The sequence below is a fragment of the Myodes glareolus genome, chromosome X (genome assembly GCF_982192425.1).
Source record: "Myodes glareolus chromosome X, mMyoGla1.1, whole genome shotgun sequence".
NCBI lineage: Eukaryota > Metazoa > Chordata > Mammalia > Rodentia > Cricetidae > Myodes > Myodes glareolus.
This window is the reverse complement of record NC_142053.1, coordinates 58,771,458-58,794,652: the sequence shown is the minus strand read 5'-3', so window position 1 is coordinate 58,794,652 and position 23,195 is coordinate 58,771,458. Positions and strand designations below refer to the sequence as shown.

Genomic DNA, 23,195 nt, shown 5'->3' with positions numbered 1-23,195 from the left:
CATTCCCATGCTTGGCTGTTTACATGGATACAGAAAGCTGAACTCAGAACCACACACAGCTTGTATGACAAGCACCTTACCTAGAGAGCCATCTTCCCAGTCCCCTTTAGTTATCATTTATCAAAGAAACAGTACTTCTGTCTAAAGTCACTTATTGACAGAGCTGATAAACCCACTCAACTGAGTTAGACAAATGAGGCTTTAAGCGAAGAAACACAAAAACCACACAGGCCTCTAGTGACAGGAAATGGAACCACACCACAGAGGAAGCACAAATCATTTAAGACGCCATGCCTGATTCTGACTTTCTCTTTTTCTTTGCTGTATCTGCAAATGCTGTTTTTCACAGCAATGTTTATGACTCCTTTACCCTGTCCATATGAAATTGCACATTCATTTGGTTTACTAGCGTACCAACTGTGTCGCCAGTCTCAACCGCTACCAGATAAAACACTGCTTATTCTGTTAATTGCTATTGGCAATTGGACCAGGTTGTCTTCATTAGCTGTAATGGGGGTGGGGGGAGTTACAGGAGCAATCCTTCCAACCAGTGAAGGGGGCAGATTTCTTGAAGAGGCTTTATAAGGCAAGGTAGATATGCCAGACCTATCAAAGATATAGGTAAGTAGCCAGAGCCCCCAGAGTGGTTGTAGATGGAATCTGCTAGAGGCTTCGAGAACATAGGTCCACATTCCTTCTGGAAAGCCAGATGGGAAATAGTGTAGGTTTAGTAGGCCAGAGAGTCTGTGCCAGCAACTACTTAACTATAGAGCAAATGCAGCCACAGACAATAGGTAAGGAGTGACATTCCAAGACAGCATAAAAATGTCAAAACAGTGGAAAAACAGAAATAGGCAGAAGACTAGATTTGGCCTGAGGGATGTACCCTGCAGATCCCTGTTCTACGATAAAGGCCTTATCAGGAAATCAGACACTTGTCCATATTATCTTCAACCTGGCGTCTGCTTCTCCAGACTGACAATGTTATCTTGCTTTCACTTATTTTTTTTTCTCTTTTTAAATCTTTAGTGAATTACAATGACCTAGCTGTAGGATGCAGACTGCCCTGTTGAAAAGAGAATGCAAATCACAGGCCCTGTCACAAAGAGTGAGCTTCAAGGACCTATGGGGTTTTATTTATCTGAGCAGATTAAATGAGCAGTGCTCATTTGTGCTTCCTGCAGTTTACATAGATATATAAAATCCTGTGTGTAGTAAAACATGAAAGTAGATAGGAAACAGTTTAAGGAACTAATGGGATGAAGGTGGGGGAGGGAAAAACCTGTCCACAATACAGTGTCTAGTTGGACAGAGACATCTTTATGCAGTACAATAACATGCTCCATACACACCCCCCCACACACATACAAAAATAGTTTCAAATAATAGAGATTTCAATCAGAATAAAACTACAGAGACTATACTCCAGACCACTAGGATGCTAATGACTCAACTTTAGAAAAACATTTCTTAGAAGCAACTCTTTCCTCCCCTTCTCACCCTCCTGACAACAATTCCACCCGCCTCTTAATGCTGCAGATTTGTGAGCGGAGGAGAGATGGTGGAGTTTCTCTCTCACTTCTAAAGTTTAATATAGTGTGAGAGATGAAATAAAGGTACAAAAAAAGGATAGGAAGTGGAACCAACACGTGTCACCGCTGAGGGCATGGACTGTTTGTCAAGTAGAACAGTAGAGTTTTTAAATGTAGTTTTATTTTAAAGAGATGGTGTTTGGAAATGCAGCCCGTGTGGCTGGGGCTAAGCTTGTAATAACTTCAGGAGTGCTGTGAAGAAGCCCCAATTTTTCTCTGAAAGTGGTTTTGTCATACTGTAATATAAAAGGATAAGGGAGTAATCTTGCCGTGTGTTGCTGGGTGGATGCTGTTGCCTGCAGTTTATTATATTTAGGTAATGCCTAACTGCACACTTGATAGACATTACTTTTATGTTGTGGCTCTGGACTGTTTTATGCTGCCTGGTCATTGTGTTACCTTTCTGACTTAAAAACCCCTGTTCTTACCCCATACCCTAATAAAAGATTCCAAGCTCTCACTTTCTCAATTAAAACCGGAATGAGTCGACTCTGAACAGACTCGGGGCCTTTAAAATGGATGAATTTGCCAGTAAAATAGCAAGGTAACAATTGAGGCAACACATTAATTAAATGCTGTTATCCAGCTCTGTCCTCAAGGAATAGCAAAACTGACCAAGGGCTGCGCAGAGAAGGTGATTAAGGGAGTGGTGGTAAGCTCTAGTCACTAAGGGTCCCTCTTCAAAACTACAGTTAAAAGGTCCTGCTTCCTTAGGCTTCTCCCTTCACCCAGAGCCCCTTGGAATAGAGCAATGGCCGGGGTAACATTCCCAGAAAGTCACTATCTGAACAGTCACTGCCATGTGATTCTCCTAACTCAGGGGTTCCATCACGACAATTTGTTCTTGTGGAGAATAGCATCTTTGGTAAATTAGCTTTACGTTTCTTGCTCTTTTGTGTTTAATAACCTCAAACTTATGGAAAAGATAAGTACAGTATAAATAACATTTTCCCCCAATAGCACAGGCACTAAGATCAACAATTAATAAACAAGACCTCACGAAATTGAGAAACTTCTGTACAGCAAAGAATGCTTTCATTGGACAAAGCAGCAACCTACAAAATGAGAAAATATTTTTACCAACTACACATCCAAATGAATGATAATATCTAAAATATTTAAATAGCTCAAGAACATGGTCATAAAGAAAACAAATTACCCAATTAAAAATGGGGTATACATCTAAAAAAAATTATTCTCAAAAGAGGAAACTCATATGACTGAGAAGCACTTAAGGAAATGTTCAATATCCCTAGTCATCAGGGAAATGAAAATCAAAACTACTTTGAGAGTTTAATCTTACACCTGTCCAAATGATCAAGATCAATAAAAGAAATGACGGCTCATGCTGGCGAGGACATGGGTTAAGGAAAACATTTATTCATTTGTAGCCAGTGGGAATACAAACTTGTAGAGCCACTATAGAAATCAGTGTGGTTGTTCTTTAAGAAACCTTAAACATCCAGTTATACAGGAATAGATCTACCTCAACATCCATTATACCACTCTTGGGCATAAACCCAAAAGCCTCTTCATCCTTCTACAGAGACACTTAACCATATTCTTTGTTTCTCTATTCCTAATAGCCAGAAATAGGACATAAAGATGCGGTACATTTGTTTATGCTGTGGAATAGTACTTCAACTGTGTAAAAGTGTGCTACATTTGTTTGTACTACATTTTTTAACAATGTAAGAATATGTGGTTAATTATGTAGCAATGTGTTGTATTTGTTTCACCTTGTCTGCCTAAGACACCTAATTGGTCTTAAAAACGCTGAATGGCCAGTAGAAAGTATAGGCAGGCCTGGGGGGTGGTGCAGAGAGAGTAAATAGAAAAAGGAATCTAGGCTCAGTAAGAGAGGGAGAGAAAGGGAGATGTGAATGAGGAAAAAGAGGGGACACACCTTGGGTCAGAAGGAGTGGAAGCTTCCTGCTTCCCAGAATACTCCCAGTCTCTTTGCTCCACCCCTACTTCCTGTCTGGCTTTCCCGCCTATACTGCCTGCCTGGCCAATCAGCAGCGTTTTATTAAAATATGATTGACAGAATACAGACAATTCTCCCACACCATTTCCCTCTTTTTTTTTTTAACAAAGGAAAATACCCATAGTCCATTTATTGGGAATGTGGGCGTAGTATTTCAGGCTACTTCCTGCTGGTTGGGGGCACTGATGATCTTATGGGGACCTAAAGAAAATTGAGAGTTATAATCAAGTCCTGACTGGAGTATCCTGCGAGTCTTGATCATCTCAGGCAGCAGTCTTGAATCTGTTCTGGATGTAGAACTCAGACATCCGGGCCATCTGTTCCTATCGGAGATTTCTCAGGTGGTCTTCCTTGATCATACTGGATTTTTCTTAACTCAGAATGAATCCATAACCTCTCATTTTTTGTGGAAACAAAAGCAGAATCTCTTCTCCAAAGTAACATACCTTTTGACTTCAGTTTTGAAGCCAAAGTATTTTCAAAATACCTATCTTGGGTTAGTTCAGCAGCATTTATAAACAAAAGTCTTTTAGCAGCTGTTACTCCTTCCTCAGCATTCAAACAATTCAAAGAGAGAATAGCATACAGTATCAAGATTCTCTGTTTATTTTCCATCTTTATGCAGCTTTATTTCAACCTCTATTTCTTTTATTTTTACTTTTACTTTTTGAGACAGGTTCTCTGTATATCTTTGTCCTGGAATAACTCTGTAGACCAGGCTGTCCTTGAACTCACAGAGATCCCACTGTCTCTGCCTTCCCAGTGCTGGGATTAAAGGTGTGTGCTACAACACCTTGAACTCACAGAGATCTGTCTGTCTCTGCCTCCCAGGCATTGGGATTAAAGGCGTGTTCTACCACACCTTAAAGTCAAAGAGGTCAATCTACCTCTGCCTCCCAGGCATTGGGATTAAAGGTATGTACCACCACACTCAACTACTCTCTTTCTTTCTTTACTTTAAGAATTTTAACTTTTAGCCTGCATATATTTTTAACACACTATAAACCATTTATAGGTTTTCTTCATCTTTGAATCTCTCTTTACTGTATATCTCTCTTTTTCTGACCACATGAGCCTTTAATTTACAAAGCAATATGGAAAGCCGTGGCTTTGACAGCTAGATCCAGCTCATTCCTTAGCTTTCCAGACTCATGGCAGAGGTACTGCAGGAGCCATTTTTATGGTCACAACTCTACAGTGTTTCAAGGTCCCTGCCAACAAGAAAGTTGCAGCATTCTGCTCACAGACCATACTCAGTCGAACTGCCTTCCTGAAAGAGTCAGAGTTTGCCCTGGCAGGATGGCCCAGAAAGTCGGCATTTTAAAACAGCACAGCTTTTTTCCTGCTACGGCTGAAAACCGAAAAGCATGCCTTCAGTTTTTCATCAACACCATTTAAGTGTTTCGTGGCAGGACCTCTTTAATTTTTTTTTCCTTTTCCAGTTTTATTATTTTAAAGTTTAAAATTACAACCACAGCAAATCTTTCCCGGCACTGATAACACTTGTTTAAAAAGGGGGAGGGGGCGCGAGTGCACGAGTTTCCTATTTTATTAAAATAAGAGCGACAACTGTACAGGTTTTTTTCTCCCAGCTCCTGAAGTGAGACTAAGTACTAGTCTTAGATACGGATATATACATATACACACATGCACACAAGCCTGGCTCTCTAAAGCTACCTAGCAAATTCAAATCAACTATATTATGTCTTAACAGTCCTCTCCCTGCCTCTCGCCCTCCTCGGCTACTTAGAAAAAGAGTCAAAAAGTACAAGAGGGTGGAGGGGTTTAAGTGGCAGCTGGTAGAACTGAAGGGGCACCAAGCAAAGCCACATCTTATACAGGAAGGAACAACAACAAAAAAGACACAACCCATCAACCGTGTGGAAAAAACCCAAGTTTCCATAGGCACACTGAGGCACTTGGCTGGCTCCCCACCCCTCCCAAGTCCACTCCCATTTAACAAGAGACCTTTGAAAAGAGCCCTCCTTCCCCAATGGCTAGATCCTGACAGTAAGAAGTCAATTGGAGCCCTTTCCCCTCCTAGACAATGGTGAGGCACTAGGGCGTTAAGTGACAAGAAAACCCCAAGTCCCCAATTGCTCACCATTGGAGTTTTTTCTCCGTCCCTCCCTGGACAGCTAGGTGGGGTGTCATCCTCTGCTCCCCACCAGAGGTTTTGAAGCTCTCACAAGGGATGGATGAGCAACTTAAGAAAGCCTTGAAAAGACAAACTTTTGTTCCTGGATCCCCTCGTCTAGCCAGAACTTTGCCAGTTCCATTTTCCTTCACAGTAAACAAACCACCCAACAACCCCCACACCCCTAACCCCATAAGAAGGCTAATATCAAGCCAAGAAAAAAAAAGTACATCTTCATCATTACAAAGATGAGGTCTGTGGCTATCCTTGCACAATGGGTTAAGGAACAGGGAACCATTCCACAATGTCTGTCTGAGGAATCCGAACTCCGTCCTTTTTGTAAAGAGTCAGAATGGAATGGGCAAAGGGTTGCAGAAGAGATGGAGAGAGAAATGTATTTACAGAAAAGAGGGAGGAAGGGGTGTCCACAAGCAAAGCCTTCATCGTCACTTCTTCTTGCTGGCCCTCTTGGCACTGGACTTGGCTTTGGGCTTCACAGGTTTGGCCTTCTTGGGTTGGATGTCTTGACTGGCTTGGCTTTGACAACCTTGGACTTTTTGGCTTTCTTGGGCGTGGCAGCTGGCTTCTTCTTGGATTTCTTGGCTGGGGTGGCTTTGGGTTTCTTGCTCGGGGCTTTGGAGGCAGCCTTCTTGGGCTTGGCTGCCTTCTTTGGAGTGGCCACTTTCTTGACTTCCTTCTTGGTCTTCTTGAAAGCCACCGACCTCTTGGGCTCATCGCCCTTGGCCAGCCTGAAGGACCCCGAGGCACCCACCCCTTTGGTTTGCTTGAGAACACCGGTCGTCACCAGGCGCCTGATGGACAACTTGATCTGGGAGTCGGCATTCTCACCCACCTTGTAGTGGCTCTTGATATACTTTTGGATGGACTGGCGCGAGGAACCAGCGCTGTTCTTCTCTGCCTGGATGGCAGCCACGATCATGTCTGAATATTTGGGGTGGTCCGTGGACTTCTTGGAGACCTTGGCCCGCTTGGGCTTCGCCGCAGGGGTGGACGTGGTGTTCTCCTGCTGTTGAAGGAGCCTTCCGAAGGGTCAGCCCTCGCCGGAGGCTGGGCACAACCCGACTCGGGATCTGCACACCCGCTCAACTAGCAGGCCACCCCGAAGTGCGGCTACCGGGCACGCGTGGCTCCTGTCCTCCCCGGCGCGGTGCGGGTCGCAGGCGGGCTCGCGGGCTGCTCTGAGCGGCCCAGCCCCCACCGCTCTGTCGCTCGTCCGGCGCCTGGCGCTGCCTCTGCCTCCGCCTCCTCGGCCTCCCTTTTCCCAGCTCTCGGCAGGACCTCTTTAAAGAGCTGCAAGGTTTTGCAGCTAAAGCTGAGTCAGGAAGCCTCTCTTAGTTGAGAATGCTTGCTTGCCTCTAGCAAGCAGAGCAGACCTGAGAAATTGCTGCTACCAAGAAAATATGCTTTACTCTATTCTTTCCCAAGCTTTCTCAACCTTTCTGTGGATTCAGTTATCCACGTCTGGGTGCCATATGTAACATGAAGGCCGGCTTGTTGAGGTATCTGTTCCACCCGGTACCCCACAACCGGCAATTCCCAAAGAAAATAACACAGAGTCTACATTAGGTTATAAACTGATTGGCCCATTAGCTCAGGTTTCTTGTTAACTCTTATAGCTTATATTAACCCATTATTCTCATCTATGTTAGCCATATGGCTTGGTACCTTTTCCAGCGGGGCAAGTTACATGCTGCTTCTTCAGTGGTCTGCGCAGGAGTGGAAGCTTCCTGCTTCCCAGAATACTCCCAGTCTCTTTTCTCCACCCCTACTTCCTGTCTGGCTTTCCTGCCTATACTGCCTGCCTGACCAATCAGTGTTTTATTAAAATATGATTGACAGAAGACAGACAATTCTCGCACACCAGACAGCTTAAAAGAGATAGCCAGAAATGAGCCTAAGATAGGCAGAGCATTCAAAAGTCTTTGTGTCATGATTTGGGAGCTGGTAGGTGACCCAAAAATAAAAGCCTGGTACAGGATACAACCGAGATGCCCATCAACAAATGAATGGATAATGAAAATTTGATACATTTATACAATATTTTAAAAAGGAATGAAATTCTCAGGTAAATGAATAGAACAAAAAACAAGAGCAAACAAAATAAACATCCTGAATGAGGTAACCGAGACTCTCAAAGACAAATATGGTATGTATTGGCCTTCAATAGGCATACTATACCCATGTAAGCACAGAGGTTATATATAGAGTAAGGGACTAGGGGGAAGGAAGGATTCCCCAAGGATGGGGAAATAGAAGGTTTAGCTACAGTGAGATGAGAGGGAGAGACTGGAACAAGAGTATTAAACAGAGAAGGAGAGGGGAGAAAATGTGGAGTGACAACTTAAACTAGAAGTCATCTGAGGGTTCACACAGAACCCTACTAGAATAGAAACTTCATAACATAAATGGAAGAAACCGTAATAGAGTCACCAAATAATATGGAGAGAAAGCCCCAAATAGACATCTCTGGCTACTAAGTGAAAGCTCCAGTGACAGCCGTGGTTACTTCTAATTGAGTTGTTGATGAAAGGGTCCCCAAATAAATGCCCAAACAACCCAGGCTATGTCCATGGCTCACTAAGACAATACTTAGGAACATAGAGAAGGTGAGCTGGTATCCACCTAAAGCCTTCACCCCTACTGATTGGTGTTCATGGTACTGAATAATTCTCTGCATACTGCCATAGAAGAAGGGTATACACCAACCAAGTTATCAACCTCTTGATCGACAATGGTAACCTGCTTGTATGATACATTGACTAAATAGTGACCTAAAGCTTGTGGGATTAACCAACTACTATCTGACTGGATTTAAGGCCCATTTCGTGAGATAAAACCTATGGCCAAAAACTGCTCAGGTGGCCAAGAAACTGGAACTAGATGGGCTGTGGACCTAGAGGGAAATGAAATACTATTGAACTGCTAAAAAATATAGAAATATAATGACTCCTAACAACTTTCTACTATACCCATAGATCAGCGTCTTGGTTAGCCATCATCAGAGAAGCTTCTTCCCAGAGAAGATGGAAGTAAATACAGAGACCAAATGGAACTCTGTGGAGGAGGAGGCAGAAATATTCTAAGAACCAGTGGGAATGGAAATCACCAAGGAAACAATGCATTCCAGACACAACAAAACTGACACACATATGAATTCACAGAGACAGTGACAGCGCACCTATAGTCTGCACAGGATCAAGCCAGAGGTGGTCCCAGCACTGAGAGTGAGAAGTGGACATGAGCTCCATTCCTAAACCAGATGCTATTCCAAGCTGACGACTGCTCACAAAGGAAAAAAAAAACACTTTTTTTTATCAGTGGAGCCTCACTTGGGGATACAAGCTACACTTAAGGGCAGGTTCCTTGTTCAGCGGTTGATGGTCAACTGAAATAAATTCAAAGGTGTTTTTGAAGGGTTTTTTGTCTTATAATGCTTTGTCTGGATATTTTTACTTTACCAGTCTTTTGCTTATATATTACGGTTTCTGTTTTTTTTTTTTTTTTTCCTGTGGTTTGTGTGTGTGTGTTTGTTTCTTAAGCATTGTCTTTCTTTTTTAAAGTTCTGTTTTTGGGATTTTATTTTTGACTGTTTTCTAAAAAGAGAGAGAAAGAAAGCATGAAGTTGGAAGAGTGGGAGGTTGTAAGGATCTGAGAGGAGATGTGATCAGAATATATTGTATGTTTCTTAGGGTTTTATTGCTGTGAAGACACCATGGCCATGGCAACTCTTATGAAGGATAGCATTTACTTGGGACTGAGTTCAGAGGTTTAGTCCATTATCATCATGGCAGGACACATGGCATCATGTAGGCAAACATGGTGCTGGAGAGGTAACTGAGAGTTATGTGTCCAGATCTGTGACAATGACACACTTGATAATCTTGAGTTTTTAAAACCTCAAAGCCCACCCCATGGTCACACATTTCCTCCAACAAGGCCACACCTACTCTATAATGGCCACACCTCCTAATAGTGCCACTCCCTATGGGCTTGTGTGGGCCGTTTTTATTCAAACCACCACAGTAGGGGGAAAATCTGCTTAGACTGCAGTGAGACGTTAGCAGGTACTTCAGGGCCAACTCATCAGAGATGCATATCTCATAGAGAATTTGCTAAACCTTGCTAAACCTCATTTAGCAAGACAATGAGGAATATTGTCACCAGAGATGCACATCTCATTATCCTTATCTAGCAACGTGATAAGGTTATTGCCTTCTGAAGTGTAAGCTGTCCTCATTGCAGATTTCTTGTGTGAAGAGCTCTTAACTTCACTTTGCAGCTTGGGGATTTTTCCCACAGCACTACAGTGTGTTAATTGTTTACTGGGCACATATATCTGTGGATGATCTAGAAGATGACTTCTCATTTAGCTATATAATTTTGATACATAGAATATATACTGGGACATGCTTCATAACTGGGTCTATTTGTTCCACAAAGACTCTTAACAGCCTGCCTTGTTCTCTTGCTCAGACTAACTACACACCTACTTTCACCTCAGAGCAAGTTCGAACTAGACTAAAGGCCTTTTAAAAATAGATCATAAATTTGAAATCTTACAGCTATGTAAAAGGTCAGAGCCACAGATGTCCAACTAAGGTTACTGAGGAAAAAAACATGCCAATTCTTTACTTGCCAGTCTACTAACTATGGATCTATGTCTCAAACTTGTCATTGGGCACAGTACCCCTCTGTCTGGTCGAGGGTTTGCTGCTATGACTTTGTACCTTTGCGCTGCTGTGGTAAGTGGCTCAGCTCCTTATCCCTTTAAAGCTCCTGTAGGAGAGGAGATTTTAGAAGGGAAGAGCAAACATGGTGAAGTTAGAAGTAGGACTGGATGATTAGACTAGAAAGAGAACAATAAAGAATACCTGAAATGAAGAGCATGACCCTCAGATTGTGTGTGAGGTCACAATATAAATCTTTTACCCTCTTCAGCATCCCACCTTTGAAACCCTGGGTAGCAGCAGGAACCGGTCTCATAGCCCCTACAAAAATCTATTTTCAATAATGAATAAACAAAATAATTAAGAACAATTTCAGAGTCATCTTCTTTGACTTTTAGACACCATCTACTAGTGAGAAATATTCTCATTTATCATTGAACCTCTTTTTCCTTCTTGCGACAGTTTTGCTGTGTAGCCCTGGCAGTCCTGGAATTCTCTTTGTAGACCAGGTTGACCTTGGACTCACAGAGACCCACCAGCCTCTGCCTCCTGAGCTGGGAATTAAAGGTGTACCCACCACAGTCAAGCTAGGGTTTATCTCTTCTGATACACAGAGGAAAAGACTGGTGTTTACAGTAGCAAATTATTCCTACATCACAACACAGCTTAAGTTAATACTTTTAACTCATGAATGGGCAGTTATTACTTCATGCTTATCTAAATCAATCTTTATATTACTATTTTACCAGTAGCAAACTAGACAATTTTGAAGTCTTTTGATAGAAACAAGATCTAAAACATAGTGGCCTTATCTGAACCAAAAGTGTTTAGGTAAAATATTTGACAGGGGAATTTTTATCTCAACTATAATTAAATCACTTTGGTACCAGAAAAACAACTGTTCTTGAAATTTAAAAAAAAAATGTTGAATGCCTTCTTCAATTATAGGGAATATTTATAGAGAAGTGAGATTATAGGGTTATACATTATTTTTATAATTAACTTTTAAAGGAACATCCTACTTTATGATTTAAAAAGCTTATTTTTAATCATATGCATATGTGCGTGAGTGCCCAAAGAAGCCATATGTATCAGATCTCTTGGACCTGGAGTCATAGGTGGTTATGAACTGCCTTACATGGCTTATGAGAATTGAACTCAGGTCCTCCAGAAGAATAATGACACATACCTTAAATCACTGAGCCATCTCTCCACTGCCATAGCTGCCAGTTTTGATTCTACGTGGCTGCAGGCAGCATTTTTCACTCTCACCAGAAACATATTTCTCTATGTATCGCTATGTATTTCAACAACAGTCTCTCTCCCTGTGTGTGCATGTGTGTGCATACGCACGTGTGTGTGTCTTTCCCTGTCCCTGTTTTTCTCTCTCCTCCTCCTCTTTTTCTGCCTTTTGCTCCTATCTTAAAGACAGGGTCTCACTGTGTAGCTCTAGCTGTCTTGGAACTTGCTATGTAGTTCAAGCTGACCTGGAGTTCACAGGGATCACTTGTGTCTGCCTCAGGAATGCAGGGATTAGAGTTGTACATCACCACATCATGCCCAACTTTCTATTTTTAAAAATTCTACACAACTTGGTAAGTGTGATATCAAATTATTGGGGGTTTGTACAAATTTACATTGTGTGAAATAATATTGTTCATTCTTCTTGTGCTCCTTAGTCATTTAGAAATTTTCTTTAGCCCAATATATTTCAAAATTTTCCCTGTTTAACTTTATTGGGGGGGGTGTTTATTTTAGTTACTAAGTTTATTAGCTTTTACAATTACACCATTTCCCGCTTTCCTTTCCTCCCTCCAATTCCTCTGATCTAACCCTCTTGCTCTCTCTCAAAATCATGGCCTTTTTTCCATGGTTGTTTAAATACATAAATACAACTTTCTCAGTCTGTTTAGTGTTACTTCTATGTTCACAGAGGCGACCACTTGGTATTGAGGGATCATCCCTAGGAAGGACTAATTCTTCTTTACTTAGCATTCCTTGAATGTCTATAGTTCTTTATTTATGAGTGGTACTCTGTGAGATTTCCTATTCCATGTTAGCATGTCTGTCACTGTTGTACTTCCTCAGGTTTTCTTTGGGCAGCAATATTAAGCTATAATAGGTAAAGCTTCCTTGGCATTTCTAGGCGACATTCTCATGGCAGCTTTCTTGGTCCCCTGGATCTTACAATCGATGTGGGATTCCCCTCTTTATGTTGTGAATATCATTGGTTAATAAAGAAACTGTCTTAGACTTGTGATAGGGTAGAGTAGAGGTATGCAGAAAAAACTAAACTGAATGCTGGAAGAAAAGACACGGAGTCAGGGAGAAGCCATAGAGCCGCCACTGGAAACAGACACGCAAGAACATTGGTGGTAGGCCCAGAGCGTCAAGGTAAAATATAAAATAATGGAAATGGGTTAAATTAAGATGTAAAAGCTAGCCAAGAAGAAGTTAGAGCTAAGCAGTGACTTAATTAATACAGTTTCTGTGTGGTTATTTTGGGAGTCTGGGTGGCCGGGAAACAAACAAGCAGACTCCTACTACGCCTGAATCTTACAATCTTTAAGCCTCCTACCCCCCATGGCCCCCATGCCTCGTTTCCCTGATGTTTCCCAACCTATTGGTGCAGCAGTTGTATTGTAGATGTATCAACTTCAAAGATATTTATTTATTTATTTATTTACACTTATGTATATATACATTGTATTTCTAAGAGTACTTAAAGAATCTTTATATGTTGTCAGACATAGAGAATATATGATTTAAACATTTTCCTTCCTTTATATAAGTCATATTTTCACCTTCTTGATAGTCTTTGAAACAAATATTTTTGATTTTGATGTTTTGTTTAGCTATTTTTTCTTTTAATTTTCACTAACTTGGGTTTTCATGTAAGAATTGATTGTCAAAACCAAATATTATCCTTATTTATTGACCTAAGAATGTTAGTGCTTGATTTCCTTACTTAGATTGCTGATCCAGTCGGGGTTAACTTTTATGAATATATGAAGTAACAGTCTAACCTCATGCTTCTTTATATTCAGTGTCCCCATGCCATTGATTGGAGAGGCTGTTTTTTTTTGTTTTATTTTTTTCATACAATATATTTACATCGTGGTTTTTATTCCTTCAGTTCCTCCCAGAGTCTATGACCAGACCAACTTTATGTTCTTCCTCTCTGTTTCTCTGTTTCTCTCTGTGTGTTTAAAACAAACAACCATTGTCCCCCAATTGGTGGATCTTGGCAACTTTGTTTTATTTATTGACCTTTGGGACTCTTGTAAAATCAATGCGAATTTTGAGAGAAGTTTTTCAGTTTATGAAAAACATGTTTTTAGAGATTTCATAGGGAATCTATTGAACCTACAAACTGTTTTGCACGATATTACAGTCTTCAAAATATTAAGACATATATATATATGTATATATATTATATATATATGCTTGGTTAAAAATTTTAAAATTTATCCTTCAGTATTTTACTCTTTGGAACAGTATTATAAATAGAATTGTTTTCTTAAACTTGTTTGTAGATTATGCCTTGTTCTCACATAGAGCAAAATTTGTCTGTGCAGATATTATATTTTGGAACATTACTGAATTCTTTAATTGACCCTAATAGTTTTAAACTTGTAAATTTTATAACATTTTCTACCTCCAGGATCATGGCATTTGAAAACTCAAAATTCTCAAACTTACTTTTTAAATACTACATATATAATACCACCGCTCAAAAAGTGTTTGACCCATTTTTCTGAGGCTCTAAGTTTGTTATTTGAAAACATTAAGATTTTGGAACGCATTAATCAGTAAGCTATTGATGAATCAATGACAAATATTTCTTAATACACTATAAAATCAAGCACATCATAATAGAAGTCAGAAGATTCAGCAGTCACCCTATGTATCAGAAAAATAAGAAGGTAACATTCCTATTTAATAATTAGATGAACAAAACAACACTGTAATGAATAAAATCCCTGTTCCATTTTCTTATTAAGTGTGCTAGTCTTCATTTCTATATAATCAGAATAATGAGCATACTCTTTATTAGTAATTGTCTTACTTAAGTTTCTACTGTGATGAAGACACCATGATCAAAAGGAACTTTTATGAAAGAGAGGGCTTATTTCATCTTAGAGCTTATAATGCTTATAATCAGTGTCCTTGGACACTGAAAGATCTTGCTCCCATTGTTCTTTGAGAAACTTTTCAAACCTCACACTGATGTCCCCTTCTCTGAGTACACATTCTCCTTCTCTTGTCTGAACTCTGAACACCAAATCAGGCTTGTACCATGGCTGTGTCCTGTGGGTTCTTTCTAATGTTGCTTACTTGCCCATAAGACTTGGCAACCTGCTGATGTATTTACTTTAGTTTATCATCCCTTGGAGAGGCTACTTTTGGTTGGTTGTCTTAGGAGTTTCATTGCTGTGATGAGACAACATAACCATGGCAACTTTTATAAAGGAAAACATCTAATTGGGACTGACTTCCAGTTCAGAGGTTTCACCCACTGTTGCCATGGTGAAAAATGGTGTTGGAGAAGGAGCTGAGAGTTCTATATCTTGATCCACAGTTAAATACTTCCTCCATCAAGGCCACACCTACTTCAACAAAGCTACACCTCTTAATAGTGCCATACCCTATGCGCCAAGCCTTTACATACATGAATCTATGGGGACAATACCTATTCTAACCATCATATTGTGTGTTGCTATAAGGGTCTCCCTCCCCTTCACTAATTTTGCTTTTGTACTCTACAACTGACTACCAGTACAGTGGCTACCTTACTCATCCTGTTTCAGTGCTGTCATCCTTCTTGGAGGCATTGAAACACACACACTATATGAATTTTCAGCACAGACAAGATTAACCATAAACACTTAAGCCAGAGAAAGGAGAAGAGACAGAAGAATAAAATGAGGACAGATAGGTGAAAGTTGTGGAGAGGAGGTGAAGAGGAAGAGAAGGAAATTAGCTACATTCACATTGCTGGAGCCAAAATACCTGACCAACACAATTTAAGGAAGGAAAGATTTAGTTTTGCCCACAGATTCTGAGGTTTTCAATCCAGCGCAACAGTGAAGGCCCAGCCGGTCCATTTATGATAAGAGCATGAAGAACAGTATGATCGCATTATAGTGGACCAGAAGGTAGAGAGTAGTGAGTCAACCAGGTGCTTGGTTTGAAACTTTCAAAGCCCCACTCCCTGGTGAACTACCTCCATCAGCCATGGTTACCTCCTAAATGTTCCGCAAGTTCAAACCAGCAGCACTAGAATAAGCACGCAAACGTGAACACGTGGGGATTTCCCACGCAGATCAGAGGGCTGGCTCAGACAAACCTACTGGTTTTATTTTATTTACCTGGACACTAAATACAGACATACTTCAAAATGCACATTTAACTTTTGTAACTCTATTAGGTACTGTATTTACTCCATTTAAGTATCAGCAAATTGAGACTTAAATGACTGTCTTACCCAGGTGACACTATTAGGATGTGTTTAAAACTAGGATTTGAACATCTCTGCCTGATTCAGAAAGTGTGCATTCCTTTGCCAAGGATGAGAAGCTTACTTCCTGCTAGGCTGCCCCACTACCTTGGATTGCCTTGAAGATTAGAATGTCTTATCCTTTACAGAATTGAAAACCTGTCTCCCTGAAGTTTTTTTTTTTCCCACTCATTGGTCTTGGTTTCACCTCTTGGGAACTTATAAAACAATTCTAATTGCTCTTCCACATGGCAGCCCTTAAAATATTTGCGGACAGCTATCATATCCCCTGAGTTTTCTCTTCTCTAAGCTAGACATTTCTGGTTCCTTCAATAATTTCTCTTGTGAGTGGGGAAAAATGCCTTTCTTCTAGATTGTTATATTGCACTAATCTTCTAGGATAAGCACAATTCAGTTCACGCCCCCAAACAGATTGCACTGTAGCCAGGGCAAAAAAGTTTATTATCATTTGTGTTTGAACTGAACCGGTATGTATAGGTTCAACTGGCTACAACAGCATGTGTTTGTTAGTATATGAGACTTATACTACACTGTCATTTTACATAGCTTTGTATGCTTAGAAGACCAAGCCATTGACCTAAATGCCACTCTTTTGATGAGTCTCAATAAGAGTTCCCAGAGGGAAATTACTATCACTCAGTTAATAAGAATGCATAATATTATATAGCTAGTACAATACATTAATAAAATCTACTCAATATGTCAGGGTTTGGGATTTGGAATATATAAAAAGTGCATAACAGGGCAGGGTACCCTGCCCTCTCTTAGGACTGGAGGGGGAGGAGGGAGGGTGAATGGGGGAGTGGAAGAAAAGTAGGAGGAAGGGAGGAAGTGGAAATTTTGATTCCTATTATTTATAAAGTAATAAAAAATCAGAGAGAAAAGATATATATAAAGTACTCTTAAAATCTGACAAGGAAAAGACAAATTATAAAATCATTATAAATGGGCAAAGACCTTGAATTGGCACTTCTGAAACTAACATAGAAGGGACAAACAAGCACATGAAAAGACAGTCAACATCATCCATCCCTACATAATGCAACTCACATTCATTGTCATAAAATACACAAAACAATGAAGAATGTTAGTGAGGATATGGAGAGATTGGGTCATACTGTGCATGTACGACTGGAGGGAATGTAAGACAAGCTCCTGTGAGCCACTTGGCTATTGCTCTAAAGTTTATACATAAAACTGTCATATGACTGACCTAGCAATTCGATTGCTAGATACATACCCAAAATAACTGTAAACACATACTCAAGCAAATGGTTGCATATATTCACACACACCCACACTGATCCCAAGAGTCAAAGGTTTAAAAGAGCTCAAATTTCCTACAGCAAATGACTATATATGCAAAGTATAGTAAATATGCATATTTGCTATATGTATCAGATATAGAAATAAATATATATTAGCTGTAGAAATATATTTACTATATATGTATATTGGCTATAGAAAGCAACATATAACCCTTGTTCAATAAAAATGCTAGACACAAATGTCCACATATTTATGATTTCATTTATAAAAAAATTTTTTACACGGAATTAGTATATGCTCTATCAATTAGATTTAATTTTGCCATGACATAATACATGAAATTGAAAGCACAGCAAACAAACAACAACCATGAGGGGTAAAGGTTTTTTTTTGGGGGGGTTCACTGTGTCTAGATTTCAGTGGATCATGACAGCAGTGGGTGCGGTGCATGCAGCAGAGTGGCTTATCTTCCTCTGCTCGCTTCCTCTGTTCTTTTCTATCCTTTTTTTCCAGCCAGGTCCTCAGATTAGGAATGGTGCCATGCACATTCAGGAAAGGTAATACGGTTTGAATTAGAAACACATGTTTTGAAAGGTGCTATCTTGGCTGCTAGCAGTATTTGGGGAGGTTCTGGAAATTGTAAGAACTGGAAGATAAGAAGAGGGAGTAGATAACTAAGGGTTGCATCCTTGGAAGTATATTCTCTTGTGTCTGCTTTCTGATCCATCATCACATGAACAGATGTCCTATGCCACATGCTCTGACCACCTCGATACTTTGGCCAAGAGCATAGGGCCAAGGAAATATTGATTGAACCTTGTGGAACCATTAACCAAAATAAATCTTACCTCCCTTAAATGTATGCCAGGTGTTTTTCTCCTAACAACAGAAAGTTAAGTAATAGAGTGGGTCTTACCACCTGAATTCATCTAGGAAAATGCTATCGTGGTAGAACCCAGCATCCTGCTTTTCTAGTCTCTCCAGTGATTCAAGTTGACAATCAAGACAATCACAGTAAATTCAGAGACTGAAAGTAGATAATCAAAGTTCCTACAGGTTAGCAGGAAGGAGGACAATTATATAGAACTGTTTCATGGGTGCTTATAGGGTTTTCTTTGCAGGTAATGAAACTTTCAATACTAAATGGAAGTCCTGGTCACATTACAGTATGGATGTACTACATAAAACTTTATTTTAAACTTAGAAATGGTCAGTCTGGTGTTGTGTGGGTTTACCTTAATCCCCTGGCTGGTGGGGATAGCAAACATAGTTTTCTCTGTCACTTGAGTCTAAATTACTTGTTTTCAAAAGTATTCTCAAGGGGAATAAATGAAGCTGAAGCTGAAATGCAGTCATGCTGGTTTAGAATGATGGTAACTGTGCCTTATCTGACTCAAAGCACATGTTTTTTATCCAGACTTCTCTTAAAACCATGCCAATTAAGTAGAATAATAACAATTATAATGAAATGTCAGTCAACATCAGAATTCATGGATAAGTGTATTTATCAGTTAAATATATAGTTGGTAAATCAGGCCATTTTCTCCATTACGTCCTTCTTGGAATGGAACCAATTCTTATTTTCTGGAAGAAATCAATTTTGACTAGAACCATTGCATTTTCAATTTCCATGCAGTGCAAGACTAACTTAGTATTCATTAATGTTTGCCACACAGACTTTCACTCACATGGTGTTTTTTTTCCTGGATCCAGTAGTCTGTCAGAGAGCTATGACAAGGGATTGTTCCATCGGCAAAATCCCACTCACCTAAAAACAGGCAAGTTTTACTTCTGCTCCACAACCCTGGAGCAAAACTCACATCTCTCTCATTGTAAATGAACCTAATTCTCCAAAGGCTTCTGCTCTTCTCTAGGGACGAGTTAGGCTCTTGGAGAATCTGCATCAATGTGCATATTTTGAGCAAACCGCTTGGCAAATTGCAGCACCATATTCTGAGAATTTACAGAAAGTTAATATTGTTTTCCTGACTATCAAAGTACTTCGGGGGGCTGGGGAGATGGATCCATGCGTAAGTCACTTGGCATACAAGTAGGAGAACCCAAATTTGACTCACCAGAATCCACAGAAAAGGTGGGCATGGCATTGAATGCTTCTGTAATACCACCACTCTTACCGAGAGATGAGATTTGCAGGCAAGAGAGTTCCTGAAGTTTGCAAGCCATCATAACGTAGTGGCAAACAACAAACAGACTCTATTTCAAACAAGGTGGAAGGTGAAGACTGGAACCTGAGATTGTCTTTTGATCTTCATACACATGTGCACATTCACATTCCCACAATAAACATGTACAAACATGCCTGCATACACAACACACCCAGATGGTATATACACACATACTGTTATTCCTTATGCTCTCTCTGGTCCCTTTAAGGGCTAACCACGCCCACTTCCAGCCACTTCTGACCTCGTTGCCATCTTGGCTATCCCCTTTTTCTGTCCGTCTCTTGCCGTGTGCACACGTGTTTTCTGTCTCTCTCTATGTTTGTCTCCATGTCTTTATGTTTCCCTTTCTTTAAGTAATAAATGTTTACCTTTATGTCTAGCCTTATGTCTGTTTACTATTATTCGCCGCACCTGCCTGCCTGACTCTCCCCTGCTGCATAATGGGACCAGCTCTGCCGCTGGCGGTAACCTGTACTGCTCTGGCGGCAGCTTCTGCCTGCCTTGTAGGCCGCTCGGGGCACTCCCAACATCATATTATCTTTTTAAAGAACAATACATACAAAACTATGTCTCCTATGTAGTTGGGAAAATTATTTCCAGCATTATAGTTAGGATATGTAACTGTGTTTTCACTTCTAAAAATCATTAGGAAACATCATTTTTTTCTTCCTAAAGTGGGAAGATCATTTACACATTCTTCCAAGTATTGCTGAGCATCTCCTGCTACTAAGCCACCTTTCATTCACAAATCTCATTGTGGTTGTACCTCCAGATCTTCATCTTCCTCTGCTTATGCAGAGCACATTACACTGGTAAGATAGGAAAAAGGGATGGCAATTAACTGCATGGGCAATTTGCTATCTAAGTCAATCATTTTGTAAAGGATGTATGAGTAGCAGAAGAATTTACAGTAACTATTAAGTCAGTCAGTAAATTAGCAGGCTAAGCCATTATATCTAAATTGATTTTCTCTTCTTCCTTTTCCTTCCCTTCAATTGTCTGTAAGCATATTCTTTGTGATTATACATCACTACAGACTGACAATCATTGAGTAACCAAAACAATTTCACCACCAAATCTATCATCTGCCTCATTATCACCCATGTTTCACATATGGGAGCAGTGTGTAACAAAAGCACGGAGGAAACGGTGTTACTCAATACCAAAGCTGCATCTCCTGTTTGAAAGAAGGAAGCAAGGGAGGAGGCAGTTAGAGAAGGAAGGAGGGAGGGGAGGAGGAAGGAAGGTTACATTTGTTTTTAAGAAAAAATGGCAGTCTGAGTAGATAGCTCAGTTGGCAAAGAGCTTGTCACTTCAGCAAAAGAACCCGAGTTCAATGTCTAATGCCCATATAAAAACAGCCAGGCATTCTCTGGAAAGGGGAAATAGAAGAGATCTCTTGGGTCAACTGGGGGCAGGTAGGGATGGAAATATGAGGGATCAGTTTGAGGGTTGGATGGTGGAGTAGACTAATGAAAGAAATAATTTTATGGGGTGAGGGTGGGGGATTCCGGGATAGGTAGAAACCTGATACAAGGGAAACTGCCACGAATCTACAAAGATGACCCCAGTTAAGACTCCTAGCAATAGTGATTAGGTAGCTTAAACTGACCATCTGCTGTAATCAGATTGGTAACTACCCCAACTGTCATCGGTGAGTCTTTGTCCCGTAACAGATGAAAACAGATGCAGAGATCCACAGCCAAGCACTAGGCCAAGCCCAGGGAATTCTGTGGAGGAAAGTGTTGGGGACCAGCCTCTACAAAAATACCTCTTGCCAGGGTAGAGGCATGGGGTTTAGAAATATAGTAAAGAATATGAAGACATGAATAAAAATAACAAAACAGAGAAACATATAGGATAGCATTAGGAGGGAATTCCAGTGAGTACTGAAATTTGCCTGCAGTTAGCTTCAACTGCTTAAAATACCACTGACCTCAAAAGGGTAGGAGTAAGACAAAAGGCTGCATTATATGACACAAGGAAATAAACATATCAATTGAAGGTCACAGGCTACATTCCTAGTTAAACATTCTGTTGCTAGAACAAAACAAGTCACATTTACACCCTAGACCAAAACATTCTGTAGGCAAACCACTCCCTGGGTGGAATCCAAAATTATCTCCTTAAGGGAACTGGAATTTAGTTGGGTACTTAGACTTTTGTTTGAGGTCCTGGAGCACAAGGTCTCACTCTTAGCCACACCTGTTGACGATAACCTTGAGAGAGTAGAACTCTCTGCTCTTCCTCTAGGTGGGACCTTTGTTTGTGGTCGTAGCACAATAACCTTGAAGGAACTAGAGGTAAGGTCTAACTCTCTGACCTTTGGTCAACGTGGAAATAGGCTCACATTTTCGGTCCTTCATGGGAAAGGAAGGGATGCACGAGCCACGGGAGTCAAGGGAACCTAGAGAAGTAATTGGCCTGTGCCTGGGAGCTCACAGACTATGGACTGATGGTTAGAGAGCCTGAATGGGACCTGCCTAGGCCTCTGCATATGTGTGGCAGTTGTGTGGTTTGGTCTTCTTGTGGAACTCCTGGCAGTGGGAGGAGGGGCTGTCCCTAATGCTCTGGCTGGCTTTTGGGAACCTGTTCCAAATGCTGGGTTGCCTTGCCCAGCCTTAATACAAGGAGAGACACTTACTCCTACCTCAACTTGATAGGCCATGCTTTGTTGGCATCCATGGGAGGCCTGACCCTTTCTGAACAGAGGTAGAAGAGGGATGGATCGGGGGGGGGGGGGCACGGGAAAGGGAGGAGGGAAAACTGACGTCAGGATGAAAATAAATGAAATAATTTAATTAATAATGAAAAACAGCTTGACATGATGATATGCACATGTAATCCTGTGTTGGAGAAACAGTGTCGTGCAGATCCCTGCAACTTGCTGGATAAGCTGCCAAATTGGTGAGTTTAAGTCATATTAATATACCTTTTCACAAAGATAAGCAATCACACCAAAGATTGCCCTTTGTGATGGTTTGAAAGAAAATTGCCTCCAAAGGGAGAGGCACTGTTGGGAGTAATGGCCTTATTGGAGGAAGTGTGTTACTGTGAGGGTGGGCTTTGAGGTCTCTTTTGTTCAAACTTCCCTCAGTGTGACTTTTAGTCAACTTCCTGTTGCCTGCAAGATGTAGGAGTCTCAGATACCTCTCCACCATGTCTGCCCACATGCTGCCACGCTCCCCATCATTGTGATAATGAACTGTAAGCCAGTCATCTCACTTAAATGTTTTCTTTACAACAGTTGCCATGGTCATGGCGTCTCTTCACAGCAATTGAAATCCTAACTAAGACAACCTCTGACTTTCACATGCATGTGTACACCCACATACGTGCACACACACGTGTACCCATACATGCAGACATGTGTATGTGTCACATGTACATACAACATTATGAATAAAAATAAATATGTTGATTCACAAAATAATTTAAAAAATTATTTAAAGGAAAAATATACAGCCAAGAACAATATCTTTTTCCATCTCCATTTGTTTTCATGTTTTGATGCTCAGATGTTTTCGTTTACCTGGTTATCTATGAATAATGCAGGTGTTGAAGATTAGTGCCAAGAAGGGCTGAAATGATCATTCCTATTCCAATTCCTTACTCCCAGGAATGAGTCCCACTAAAACATGAAGGTACAAGGACATTTTCACACCTTTAAAAGTTTTGAGGGTTAGGAAGTCATGGATGTTTCGTCTGAAACATGGGCTTTCCCTGAAACCTTCGACAAAGAGCCACTAAAGCTGGACACTGGTAGTCGGTAGTAGTGGTAGCTCTCACCCATCTCTCTTTTCATTCAATTTAGG

General features: G+C 40.6%; 1 pseudogene; it reads right to left on the bottom strand.

Annotated features, from left to right (window-relative positions):
• Positions 1-4,997: 4,997 nt before the first annotated feature.
• Positions 4,998-19,913, bottom strand: LOC148117344 (histone H1.0-like; annotated as a pseudogene).
• Positions 19,914-23,195: the final 3,282 nt, after the last annotated feature.